General features: G+C 33.5%; 1 non-coding gene across 1 annotated transcript; it reads right to left on the reverse strand.

Annotated features, from left to right (window-relative positions):
* Positions 1–1,334: 1,334 nt before the first annotated feature.
* On the reverse strand, positions 1,335–1,396 carry LOC119467263. The gene has a single exon (XR_005195805.1). It is a non-coding gene; the product is annotated as a U7 small nuclear RNA (small nuclear RNA).
* Between the last annotated feature and the right edge of the window lie 11,828 nt (positions 1,397–13,224).

The raw sequence follows: 13,224 nt of genomic DNA on the forward strand, positions 1-13,224 counted from the left end.
TGTACTAATAATGCTACAGTTTTATAACTATTGCTGCACACAGGTCTATACATATTTTAAACTATATTCTTTGTCATGTACCCTTGGTGGACTCAACTTATTTAGCTTATTGATCAACTAATAACCGGACAGAGAATTCTACAAACACCTTGAACCTGTAAGACATATAAATTATAAAGGAGAAGAAGAGTTAGAAACCAAAACTACACTTATACTTTTTTTAAAAAAATTGTACCTATGTAATTACCTTTTCTATATATTTTCTCTTTATTTCTTGCTGTAGATTCAAGACATTCAGCAGTGTTTCTTCATTTAGTCATTTGATGTCCCTTTACTATTTTTTTTTACAGAGTAGGGCTACTGGCTCTAAATATTTGCAGGCTTTAAAAAAATTAATTTGACGATGTCTAAATTTTTTCATTATTTTAGAAGCAGTAGTTTTGCAGTATAATTATTGATTTGACCATCTTTTTATCCAACACTTTAATATGTCATTCCACCAGTTTATGGCTCTAGTGCTTCTGATGATTAATAAGTTGCTGAACTTACTGAAACTCCCTTGTATATTTTGAGTCATTTTTTACTTGCCACTTTAAAAATTATCTGTTTTATACTATGTGTACTCCTGGGTGATGGAGTAAAGCACACCTCAAACCTCAGTATTACGCAATATACTTTTGCAACAAACCTATGCATGTAACCCCTGAATCTAACATAAAAGTTGGAAAAAAAGTATCTTTTTGTCTTTCAACAGTTTGACTATGACATTTTTAGGCAGCTAGGTTTGAACTCTTGAGTTATCTGCCTGGGAGTTTTTTTGTTTTTTAAGCCTTTTAGTGTATCCATTAATGTGTGTGTGTGTGTGTGTGTGTGTGTGTGTGTGTGTGTGAGAAACACTCTTGGAAAGTGAAGGTTAAGGTAGTTTAGACTTTCCAAAGTCACAAATATCATTCCTGCCACTTTTTATCTCTCTTTTTCTTTCTGACACTCTCAATACATGTCAATAAATGTGATGATGCCCTGGAGGTTACTGGAGCTCTGTTCATTGTTCTTTCTTTTTTTAAAAACAGACTAAATAACCTCTACTGGTATACCTTTGAGTTTTGTGATTTATTATTTTGTCAGATGAAAATGTTATACCTCTGTTTCATTTCAATTATTGTACTTTTCAAATATAGCATTTAAATATGGTTTTCTCTTTTAAAAAATATATTACTTTATATTGTTATTGTAAACATTATTCTATATTTCCCTTTAAATCCTTGTGCATAATTTTCTTTAGATCTTGAAACATAGTTTTATTTATTTATTTATTTATTTGTTTTTGGTAGCACAGAGGGTTTCTGGTAAAGAGCAGAAAACCTACTAGACACATTCTAAAAGAGTTGTAAAACTGAACACTGTATTTTAATAGCTAATTTTGAAACTTTTGTCTACTAAGTTCAACATCTGGGCTTCATCTTTACAGTTTCTATTAACTATTTTAATTAGCTTTTTTTCTGCGGATGGTTCATATTTTCCCGTTTCTTTTTCTACCTCTTTTTTTTTTTTTAACAATCACACATATCAAATAATATAGCAACCATGGAAATCAATTTTATCCCTTGTCTTTGGAGTTTTGTTATTGCCATTGTTATTGTTGTTCTTTGTTTAATGACTTTCCTGAACTAATTCTTTAAAATATTGATATAGTTTGTTTGTGAGTACCTCCCCAAATCACATATTGAAATGTAATCCCAGTGTTGGAGGTGCAGCCTGGTGTGAGCTGACTAAATCATGCAGGTGAAGTTCTCATGAATAGTGATATGGTTTGGCTCTGTGTCCCTATCCAGGTCTCATCCTGTAGCTCCCATAATTTCCACCACTATCTTCCTAGGATTGTAGGATGCTAGGATGGCAGACCCACCAGCAGCTTGTACCCTGTGCTTGGGCAAGTCACAAACACTCAAAACCAGCCAGTGACAGCAGCCAGGATGGAGGCTGCATTTTGTAGAGTCACAGGAGTGGAGTGTCCAAAACCATAGGAACCCACCTCTTACATCAGTGTGACCTGGATGTGAGACATGGAGTCAAAGGAGACCATTTTGGAGCTTTAAGATTTTACTACTCTGCTGGATTTTGGACGTGCATGGGGCCTGTAGCCCCTGTGTTTTGGTCAATTTCTCCCATTTGGAAGGGCTGTATTTACCCAATGCTTATACCCCCATTGTATCTAGGAAGTAACTAACTTGCTTTTGATTTTATAGGCTCTGGCAAAAGGGACTTGCCTTCTAGCAAATGAAACTTTGGACTGTGGACTTTTGAGTTGATCCTGAAATGAGTTGACATTTTAGGACTGTTGGGAAGGCATGACTGATTTTGAAATGTGAAGACATATGATTTGGGAGGGGCCAGGGTCAGAATGATATGGTTTGGCTCTGTGTCCCCACCCAAATGTCATCTTGTAGCTCCCATACTTCCCATATGTTGTGGGAGGGACCCAGTTGGAGATAATTGAATCATGGGGGCAGCATTTCACATGCTGTTCTCCTGATAGTGAATAAGTCTCAGGAGATCTGATGTTTTTTTTTTTTTAAAAAAAAAGGAGTTAGGGTTTGGTGCAGTGGCCCATGCCTGTAATCCCAGCACTTTGGGAGGCCGAGGCAGGTGGATCACTTGAGATCAGGAGTTTGAGACCAGCCTGGCCAGCATGGTGAAACACCTTCCTACTAAAAGTGCAAAAAAGCCTGGTGTGATGGCATATACCTGTAACCCTAGCTACTCGGGAGGCTGAGACAGGAGAATCAGTTGAGCCCCAGAGGCAGAGGTTGCAGTGAGCCAGGATCATGCCACTGTACTCCACCCTGGGTAAAAGAGCAAGACTCCATCTCTAATAATAATAAACAAAAACAAAACAAAGAAAAAACTGGGGGTTTTGCACAAGCTCCGTCTCTCTTTGCCTGCTGCCATCCACTTAAGATGTGACTTGCTCCTCCTTGCCTTCTGCCATGATTGTGAGGCTTCCCCAGTCAAGTGGAAGTGTAAGTCCATTAAATCCTTTTTCCTGTATAAATTACCCAGTCTTGAGTATGTCTTCATCAGCATCACGGAAACAGACTAATACAAATGGTTTAGCACCATCTGCCTTGGTACTGTCCTCACTATAGTAAGTGAGTTCTCATGAGATCTACTTATTTAAAAGTGTGTAGCATCTTCCCCCACTTGCTTTCTTGCTCCTGCTTCAGCCATGTGAAGTGACTGCTCTTTCTGCCAAGAGTAAAACTCCTTGAGTCATCCCCAGAAGCAGATGTTGCGATATTTTCTGTACAGCCTGCAGAAGTGTGCAATAATTAAGGTTCTTTTCTTATAAATTACCCAGTCTTAGCTATTTATAGCAATTCAAGAACAGCCTAATTCTCATATATATTCTTTGTCATAAACAGCCATGGTAGACTCAGCTTATTTACGTTATTGATCAGCTAATAAATGGACAGATATTTTATTAAATGCCTTAAATCAGTTACTCTCCCAGCCTTTCCTGAGGGGTTCTGGATGTGTGCTAAAGCATTCCTTCTATGTTCTGCAATTTTACAGCTCTGGCTTAACCTTTAATTCCTGCTTGCAAAGATCCTTAAAATCAATTGGAAATAAGGAATTAGCGCCTTCTCAACTCTCCCCTGGCTGTACACACAGTTCTGTGTATATGTGTAACATAATAGATAAATATATCGGAGATTTTTTAAAGCCCCCTGTGGACCAGTTCTTTCTTTTCAGAGTTTTAGCTCTGCCTCTTGTTTTTTCAAACTGGTAAGACTTTAAAAATCACTGATTATTTGCAAAACATCACCCTAAGAAACATGAGTTCAGGTATCTTTTTTATGTAATTATTTATTTTTTGGAGCTAGATACCCAGTAATAGGGCTGCTGGATCAAATAGTAGTTCTATTTTTAGCTCTTTGAGAAATATCCATATTGTTACCATAGTGTATTAGTGACAGAATGGTTACGCTAAAATCCCAGACTTTACTGCTGTGCAATATAGCCATGTGACAAAACTATACTTGTACCCCTTAAATCCATAAAAATAAACAAAACAAAACAAAAACTATACTGAGGATAGATTGGTTCCCATCTCGTGAGCTCTAAATCAGATAAAATAAAGACCATCCCTGAGAATAAGATTTTACTAAGGAGTTATTTTAATAGCTACGTAATACAGTGATAATACTCTGCAGCTAGGTCTTTTGGTGAGTTCTAATCTTATTCTGTGTTCTCCAATGGCTGTCAAGCTGCTATTTTCAATTGTTACCACTCTTACATGACTACTGATTTTTGAGGCTATCATGTGACTGGAAACAGTATGTAGGAACAGAGCAAACCAACGCCCCCCCGAGCCCCCTCCCACAAGCTTGCCTTTGTCACTAAGATTCAGCCATTTATTCTTAAATAAATGCTCTTCTGGTTGTTGAAAGCCTTTTATTAATTTAGAGACTTTACAAAGTTGATTTTGTCAATTTTTGCTATTGTCCTCACAGCTTTTACAGAAGAGATTTTCAGAGGTCCTTTAGTAATCATCCATCCTGGAAGTGGTTCACTTTGACTTTTTAGTATAAGACTAATGCTTCTTTATGGAAATATTAAACATGTAGAAATTGGTTGTTAACTTTTGTTCTTTTACTTTATTGTAGACTTATTAAAATGAAGTCAGTATTACTGCTTATTTAAAAATTTAAGGCTGGGTACAGTGGCTCACGCCTGTAATCCCAGCACTTTGGGATGCCCAGGCCAGCAGATTATGAAGTCAAGAGATGGAAACCATTCTGGTCAACATAGTGAAAACCCCTCTCTACTAAAATACAAAAAGTAGCTGGGCTTGGTAGCAGGTGCCTGTAGTCTCAGCTACTCGCTAGGCTGAGGCAGGAGAATCACTTGAACCTGGGAGGCAGAGATGGCAGTGAGCTGAGAACATGCCACTGCACTTGAGCCTGGCAACAGAGTGAGACTACATCTCAAAAAATAAAAATAAAAATAAAAATAAAAAATTGAAAGAGTTTGTCAAGTTATTTATGCAGACACTTATTGGGATGTAAATTTTAAAAGTCTCAACTCCATAGCAATTATTCTTGTAGGTTCCTTTAGTATATTTTTTGTAAATATTAATCATATCACAGTTTCCCTAAAAACTATCCCAAATTTTTCCCAATGCATTTGTAGTGAATTAGAGTTTAGTTTAATACTTTTCTCTGAAATTGCAGTTATTTTCACATTTAGATTTCTAAATTTGTTTATAGACATACTGTTCTTATTTTTATATTTTGCTTCTGCCATCCCTTAGGTTTTTATTTTTTGGTTGTTATTTTACTATATTTTTAATGGAAGAATCAACTTTTTGTTTTATTTATTAATTTTTCTTCTCTTATTTCAGTTAATTTATGTTTATGACTTTCTTTTTTTCTTCATATCTTTATTTTGTTATTTTACTTGAGATGATTGCTTAAATTTTACTTCATATAATTTATGTTGAATTATGGAGTGTGTGGGTTTAATTTGTATGCTATCGTTTCCTTTATTTTAAAACACCTGGTTTAAAACATAAATTTGTGTTTGCTAATTTATCTAATTTACTTTAAAATATAAGGAATTTTTTTAGTCCTTTTAAAAATTTGTTTTCCAAATTTTTAAATCTCTATTTTTCCAAATTTTACCATGCATTCTGTCTTTTTGCTTCTTAATAAATTTTATGCATTAATTAATGTACTATATTCACCAATTCTAAGAGGCATTTTTCCCTACTTTTAAATATATAATAAAAATACATCTTACAACCATTTGGTTAAACTGTAGTCAAAATGAGTTAATAACTGCCTTGTATAGTTGAACTTGGTCATGCTATACATATAGTCATTAGTTGTAATAAGTTACTGGAATTTGTGTACTAAACATGTTGAATTTAACTGTAAATATGTCTCCAAAAAGATTACATTATAACTTAGCATTAAAATAAAACTAAGTTATTTTGTACACAATTTATCACAGAAATAAAATAGGAATGAGTAAAATTTTTATATTAGTGAGGTCAATATCCATTATTGGAAGAATGAATGAATTTTATATTTACTAGCAAAGCACTGAGCAAGGGTTTCATAGAACCTAAAGAAAGAAGATTTTCCAAAATAGAGAAAGTTTTGTTACATTGTGTTCCTGAGGTTTATGCAGATTGCCTGTTATATGCAGCAAATTAAAGTATCATATTTAAATTATTTAAGGCTTGAAGTATGCTATAAATTATTTGCAAAACATTCTAAGGGCCCTAGTGGGCACTCATTTAAGAATGGCTGAATCCATAACACTCTTTGGCATAGATGATGTGGTTGTATTTAAAAACATAGAGACTAAGAAAACAAAATGTGACTTAGAGGATTCCGAATCTGTATGAATAACTTTCAATAATACTTTAGCCAATTTATGGAGCATAAAAGGTTACCTCTGAAGGTTGAAGAATGACAATATCAAAACCTAGTCTAAACTAGATCATATTTAAGTCTTGAGGTATGCTGTAAATTAGTTGCAAAAAATTCAAAGGGCCCTAGTGGACACTCTTTTAAGAAAGGCTGATTCTATAACACTCTTGATGGCATAGAAAATGTGGTTGTATATAAAACTTAAAGACTAGTAAAATAAAAGGTAACTCAGAGGAGTCAGAATTCTTTCAATTAGCATAATATAAACAGTCTGAGAAATGAGAAAGCAGTGTAAAATAGTTTAACTGACAGCATATCTTTCCTTTTTTTCTTTATGATGTAAAATATTGAGTATATCATTAAAACATTGATGGAGTCTTTGATTTGGTGAAATGTAGCTTGTCTTTCTGGTAATGTGATTTGCTGCCTATTATTAGCTAATTAATTTATTTAATAATTTAGCGTTTGTTTTGATCTGCAAAATTTAAAATGAACACATTCATTGTTTTTATATTTATTGATTTCTGATATATTAATTTTTCATAAAAACTGGGGTTAGCAAACTTTTTCTTCTTTTGACATTTATTTACTGTTTTTAATGATGAATTTTTATAAAATATTTTCATTTCCAAATTGATATTCAACACAAGCTTCTACAGTTAGAATGCTCCCATTTTGTTAGATTTAGAAAATAATACAGATCTTACCTAACCCTTCAACCACTGCTTCTTCATTGTCTAATTAATACTCTTCTAGTTTTTTGAAACCTGTCATAACTTAAAATTATTTTTCTAAGGGTCTGAGAAATCCTGTATCTTATGAGTTTTAGCATACCAAGCATGAAATATATACTTAAATAAAAATGTTTCTACATTCAGTTTTCCTGGGTCATACATTTTCATCAGAATGTTTTTCTTGTTCCAGTGTCTTCTACCAATTGAATATTACACTGGAGAAATCTGAGATGAGTCTGCTGTCTTTTCTTTGTCTTTTTTGCCTGAAACCATAATATCTTTTCTGATTTGTTCAAATTTAATTTCATTGTACTTTTTCTTGGTATTTTTTCTATCTTTAGAGTTTTTTCCATAGGACACAGAGGTCAAATTTAAGCAGGAAATTTAATCCTTTCTTTACTACAGAAAAATATTCTTCAGTCATCTACCTAAGTATGTATTTGTCTCCTACTTATTTTTGCCTGAGTAATACAAATGAAATATATCACAATGACTTGCTCCTTTTTCTAATGTCTCTAATCTTTATTTAATTATTTAGTTTAATTTTTATGGTTTTCTAGCTCATCTGTCATTTTTCTTATGAAAGATTGTGTTACAAGTATACAGTATTTAATTTTGCTACTTCTATATGGCTCTCAGTTTTGAACTGCCTCATTTTCAATTTATTTTTTGAAACATGAGACATATGAAAAAGATTATTAGCTTTAGTTCATCTGTTAGCTAATTTCATTTATTTTTTGTCCTCCTGTGTCTCAACAGAGAAATCTTTTATAGGGTCCTTTTTTTATCCTTCAATTTGCTTTATAATATTGAACGTTATTTTCTGACAGATTCTTACTTTTTCTGGAATTATTATTCTCATGTATAATATCTTTCTCGAAGTTTTGTATGTTTGTTTTCTGTTTTGGAGATATACTGAATGAGCAAATTATCTGATAGTTACTTAGTGTTTGTTTATTTGATAAAAGTGTTTTAATCTTTACTTTTGTGCTGAAAAATATGACAGGAGGAAGTGAAGAAATTAATTAAAGCTGCTAAAAGCTGTAATCAGATTTTTCAAAACATTTTCTCTTGTGTGTTAGCTAATTTGGAGGTATAATGCCTATCAGATTTTTATGTTTTCTCCTCCTATATTTGAGCAAGAGGTCATCATGACTCATTGGGAGGCTAAGTATCAGGTTAAGACTTCTAAAAAAAAAATTACATTTCTCTACTCAGTTGTCTCAGGTTAATAGCAGAAAACTTCTCTATTTAAGCAAGTAGGCCAAAAAAAAAAAACAGGGTGTTTTTTATTTCTCACTATTTCTTCTGTCATATTCTGGCTGTGGAATTCAGGGGACCAATTTTTATACCTACTCTGTGATCCTTCCCAAATCACTGAAGTTTCATTGTTCTCACATTTTGCTTGGGTTTTCGAAAAGGTGCTACTTATTAGCAGAAAAACCTGTACCTTACCACTTTGTTCATTATATTAGTGTTTGGCAGGGAGGATATAAGCATCTCAACAGATCATGTTAACATGAGAATTGTGTGCTTGACTGTTTATTTGTTCACTCTATGAATATCTCTGTTAGTGTGTATGTGAGTTCCTAAGTGTATGTGTTGGAGGCATGATTATAAAGAGTAAGGATATACAACTACTTATTTCAGTGTTTTATTTTAGTCCACTGCAACCACTGAAATAATGAAGTTAGTGTTATCATCTTCAAAATAATCTAATATTCTTTTTTATTAATGCCCTAGGAAACTTTTTTTAAATAGCAAAACTTTATTTTAAATTATTTCTGAAGGTGTAATCTATCTGTAGGCACAGTTTGATCATATTATTGATAGCTTTTTTATTTTATTGATCCTACTTCCTTGTACTGAACACAGTCTACCACAGTCTCCTCCATTAAGCATTTTTGATTTTTTATATCTTTTACATACAGGTTCTGATATATAAGTCTGAGCAGCTACCACAAATCTTATCTCAGTCACTGGAACCATTACTATTTCATTCTCACAAGGAACACTGAGTTTTAAATTATTTTTCAGCCTTTCAACAGTTTCTCACCATTCACCACAAGGGATGTTCTGCTGATCTGAAAACTTCAAGCTGCCAAACTACCAACATGTTCTGTGGTTCCCATACGTGTAAATTACATACAGTTAAAGAGGTTACTGCACATTTGCAATAGACCGAAAGTTTGTATCTTCTAAAATTCATATGCTGAAATCCTGTCACCCCAATGTGTTGGTATTAGAAGGAGGGTCACAAAGCAGAGCCCTCATGAATGTAATTACTGTCCTTATTAAAGAGACACTGGAGAGCTCCCATGTCCTTTACAACATCTGAGATTTTAAGAAAAAGACCAGCCTGACCAACATGGTGAAACCCCGTCTTTAAAAAAAAAAAAAAAAAAAAAAAAAAGAAGAAGAAAGAAAAAGACAGCCATAGATGAACCAGAGAGTGGGCCTTCACTGGACACTGAATCTGCCAGTTTCTTGATCATAGCTTTCCCAAGTTCCAGAGCTGTAAGAAACACATTTCTGTAGTAGCTAGAGTGGTCTAAAACAACACTGTTGCTTTGTTGCTTTGTGCGTGTGTGCTCGCGCACTTACCAATTTTTACTTAAATAGCTTTTAAAAAATGTCATGTGGCATACTTTAAGTACCTACATAAGAATATATATTTATTTAGGATCTAAGCTTACGTCTATATACTAGACAGGTGATATATGTCAATGACAGATGTCATGATATACTAAGGATCATTCGCCTGAACACCAAGATTTTGTTAATAAAAGCAACTCAATGAGCATGTGTGAAACTTCCTTTAAAATACGATTTCTTTCATGTACTCATCAGTTTTTCATGGAAATCTATAAAGACTCAATCTACCATTTCTCAATTATTTCCACCCATTTTTGAATCTGAATAGCTTAATTTGACTCAAAGCTAAGATATCTCCTATAATGCATTATGTATATAAAATATGTTTTGATTGTATTACTACATGATTGCGTAGTAGGTAATTTTATGTTTAAAATGTGAATATTTTGACCAACTCAATTGCTTTATTTGACTTACATTTTTAAAGTTATCATTAATAAGAACGTTTATGAACTTACTTGCCTGCATGAAATATACTAATCTTTTAGATAATTTGATTAGTTTTATCTTCAGTCTTCAACCTTGGAAGTACTTTCTAAGCACTTTTTTGAAAGTATATTTGAGATTAAATCATTGTGTCATTAATATTTTAAAAAGACTAAGTGGAAAGATACGCTCATAAAGTCCAGACGTCATTGTCACTGATATAATAGGGCAATGAGACAATTTTCTTCCTAAGAACCGGAAGATAGTTCTTTCTGTTCTGTGTTGGCTCATTTATCTCTGTTACATTGATGAATTCATTTTCATGACAATACTTGGTCTGAATAATGAAAAGCTGGAAGAAAGTCTGATGGTCAAGATGGAATATTTAAAATTTTCTTTCCAATTATAGCTAAGCATCTTTTTGAGATTCACCATTGAGATAATAAATCATTTTGGGTGAACAAAAAATGTTAGATGATATTTTTCAGCTAAATTACAAGTAATTTGAATAGTATAATCTCTTTTAAAGCATTATTAAGCCAGTGTGAATGGCAAGTCACTATTATCTTCTTAAAAACAAATGCATAAAATATAACAATGTGTTTTCAGCTTTTCATTTGCTATGAAACACATCTTAAAAACTGTTTATTGAAAGAAACATAAACTTTATAAAACAAATTAACTTTTTCTTGCATGTTCATTAGTTAAATTTATTGGTTATAAAAAAGTGAGGTAGATGATTGTGTTTAAAAAGTTATTTAAAGTAGCCTTTTCAAAGTTTAGTAGGCCTGTGAAGCTTCTGAAGATCTTAGTGAAGCTTTACATTTCTAACAAGCCTTGCCATGTCCACGTGGACTAGTCAAAACATGATGCCAATTTTTCTCTATAAGAAATTCATATATTTGAACTTGAGCCTGTTTGGCAGTTAAGATGTATACAACCCTGAAAGAAATAATGCTTACAAGTTGTTGAAAATTTATTATGTTTGTTATAATTACATGTAAGAAAATTTAGTTTGATTTCTGAGAGATTTTGAATCAAATTTTGGCTGATGACTTTTAGCAGTAAAACAATATTATCTTGCTTCATAATTATCATAACAGCACCACTCGTATAGTTTTTTTTTTTTCCATGCCAGTAATTTATCTAAGGCTCTGCATGTAAGCCATTTTATTCTCAAAATGACATAATCAGTTAGGCACAAGAATTATCCCCATTTCACAGATGATGAAACTGAGGCCAAGAATAGTTAAGTAACATGGCCAGGATCACAGAATTACAAGAAATAAAACAGGAAGGCAGGATTCAAATTTAGAGTCTCCAAAATTTGAATCTTTAAAGACTTCACAATACAGCTTGTCTTCTACAAAAGAAGCATTACAGCTATTGGGAACCAATAAAAAATAAACTAATGATTCAGTCAAGAAAGAAATGAAGGGGAAAAATGAAGACTATATAAATATGCTGTTTAAAAATTTGTGTGACTATGGCAGTTTTCTTCTAGCTGAAGAAAGAATAAATGCAGAAGCTTGGACAGTGGAAATTTTCATTCACTTCTTTATGCCTCCACACACACATATACACACACAATCTCCAATCCCAGGCAAAACTTTACTGTATATTAGATATTGCTAAATTAAATCAATAATCAAAATAAAGCTAATTGAATCAGTAACAAAAAGTTAAAACTTCTTATCTTAGACGTAAAAAAATATGAATTCATATGTAAAGAGACAATGTATGAAAAAATCTGAAAACTGTCTCATTTTACTATCAAGAAAATGATGATATGTCTGTCTGTGCAAGGGAAATCTGTGGGTATTTGTATATGCTCACTGTGTGTGAATATTGTAACTAAAATTAGGTAAAAATATGGCATATTTTGTATTTGTGCTAAAATATTATTTCTTTAAAAATCGCTTTAGATATGGCCGGGCGCGGTGGCTCAAGCCTGTAATCCCAGCACTTTGGGAGGCCGAGGCGGGTGGATCACAAGGTCAAGAGATCGAGACCATCCTGGTCAACATGGTGAAACCCCGTCTCTACTAAAAATACAAAAAATTAGCTGGGCATGGTGGCACGTGCCTGTAATCCCAGCTACTCAGGAGGCTGAGGCAGGAGAATTGCCTGAACCCGGGAGGCGGAGGTTGCGGTGAGCCGAGATTGTGCCATTGCACTCCAGCCTGGGTAACATGAGTGAAACTCCGTCTCAAAAAAAAAAAAAAAAAATCGCTTTAGATTTGACAGTTTTAGTTTGGTTGTGGTGGTGATAGTATAAAATAATTCTTCTGATGGTATGATGCTATGCAGAATATTAAGTACATTTGTTTAAAATTTTATTTTGTCCTTGTAAAAATAGAAACATTTGTCACAGTGCTAAGGATTATGCATCCTATATCCTGAATTCATGTATCGAAGCTCTAAACCTCAAGGTGTTAGTGTATGGTATTGGAGTTTTTTGAAAGATAGGTTTAAATGAAGTCATGAGAATGGGCACCTCATGACGAGGTGAGTGCCCTTAGAAGAGACACTAAGCAATTCTTTTTCTCTTTCAATTTCTATGCCCCTCTCTGATACATGAGAACCTAGTGAGAAGGCAGTTAGCTATCTGAAAGCCAGGAAGAGGTTTCTCACTAGAACATAACCATACTGGCCCTCTGATCTCAGACTGATAGCTTCCTGAACTGTGAGAAAATAAATTTCTATTGTTTAAGCCACCGAGGTTGTAGTTATTTTTTTTGCAGCAGCCTAAGCAAACTAAGACAGATTTTTTGTAATGATAAATGGTGTGCTGCTGTAACAAATGCCTAAACTTGAGGAAACAGCTTTGAGGGTAATGGGTAGAGGCTAGAAGAGTTTGGAAGTGTGTGCTAGAAATATGGATGGTAGGGTTATTCTATTGCTGTTGTAGGCGGAAATGAGAAGTATGTAATGGGAAACTGGAGGAAAGGCAATTCTTGTCATGAAAT

This window comes from Cebus imitator, unplaced genomic scaffold (genome assembly GCF_001604975.1).
Source record: "Cebus imitator isolate Cc_AM_T3 unplaced genomic scaffold, Cebus_imitator-1.0 Scaffold271, whole genome shotgun sequence".
NCBI classification, from domain to species: domain Eukaryota; kingdom Metazoa; phylum Chordata; class Mammalia; order Primates; family Cebidae; genus Cebus; species Cebus imitator.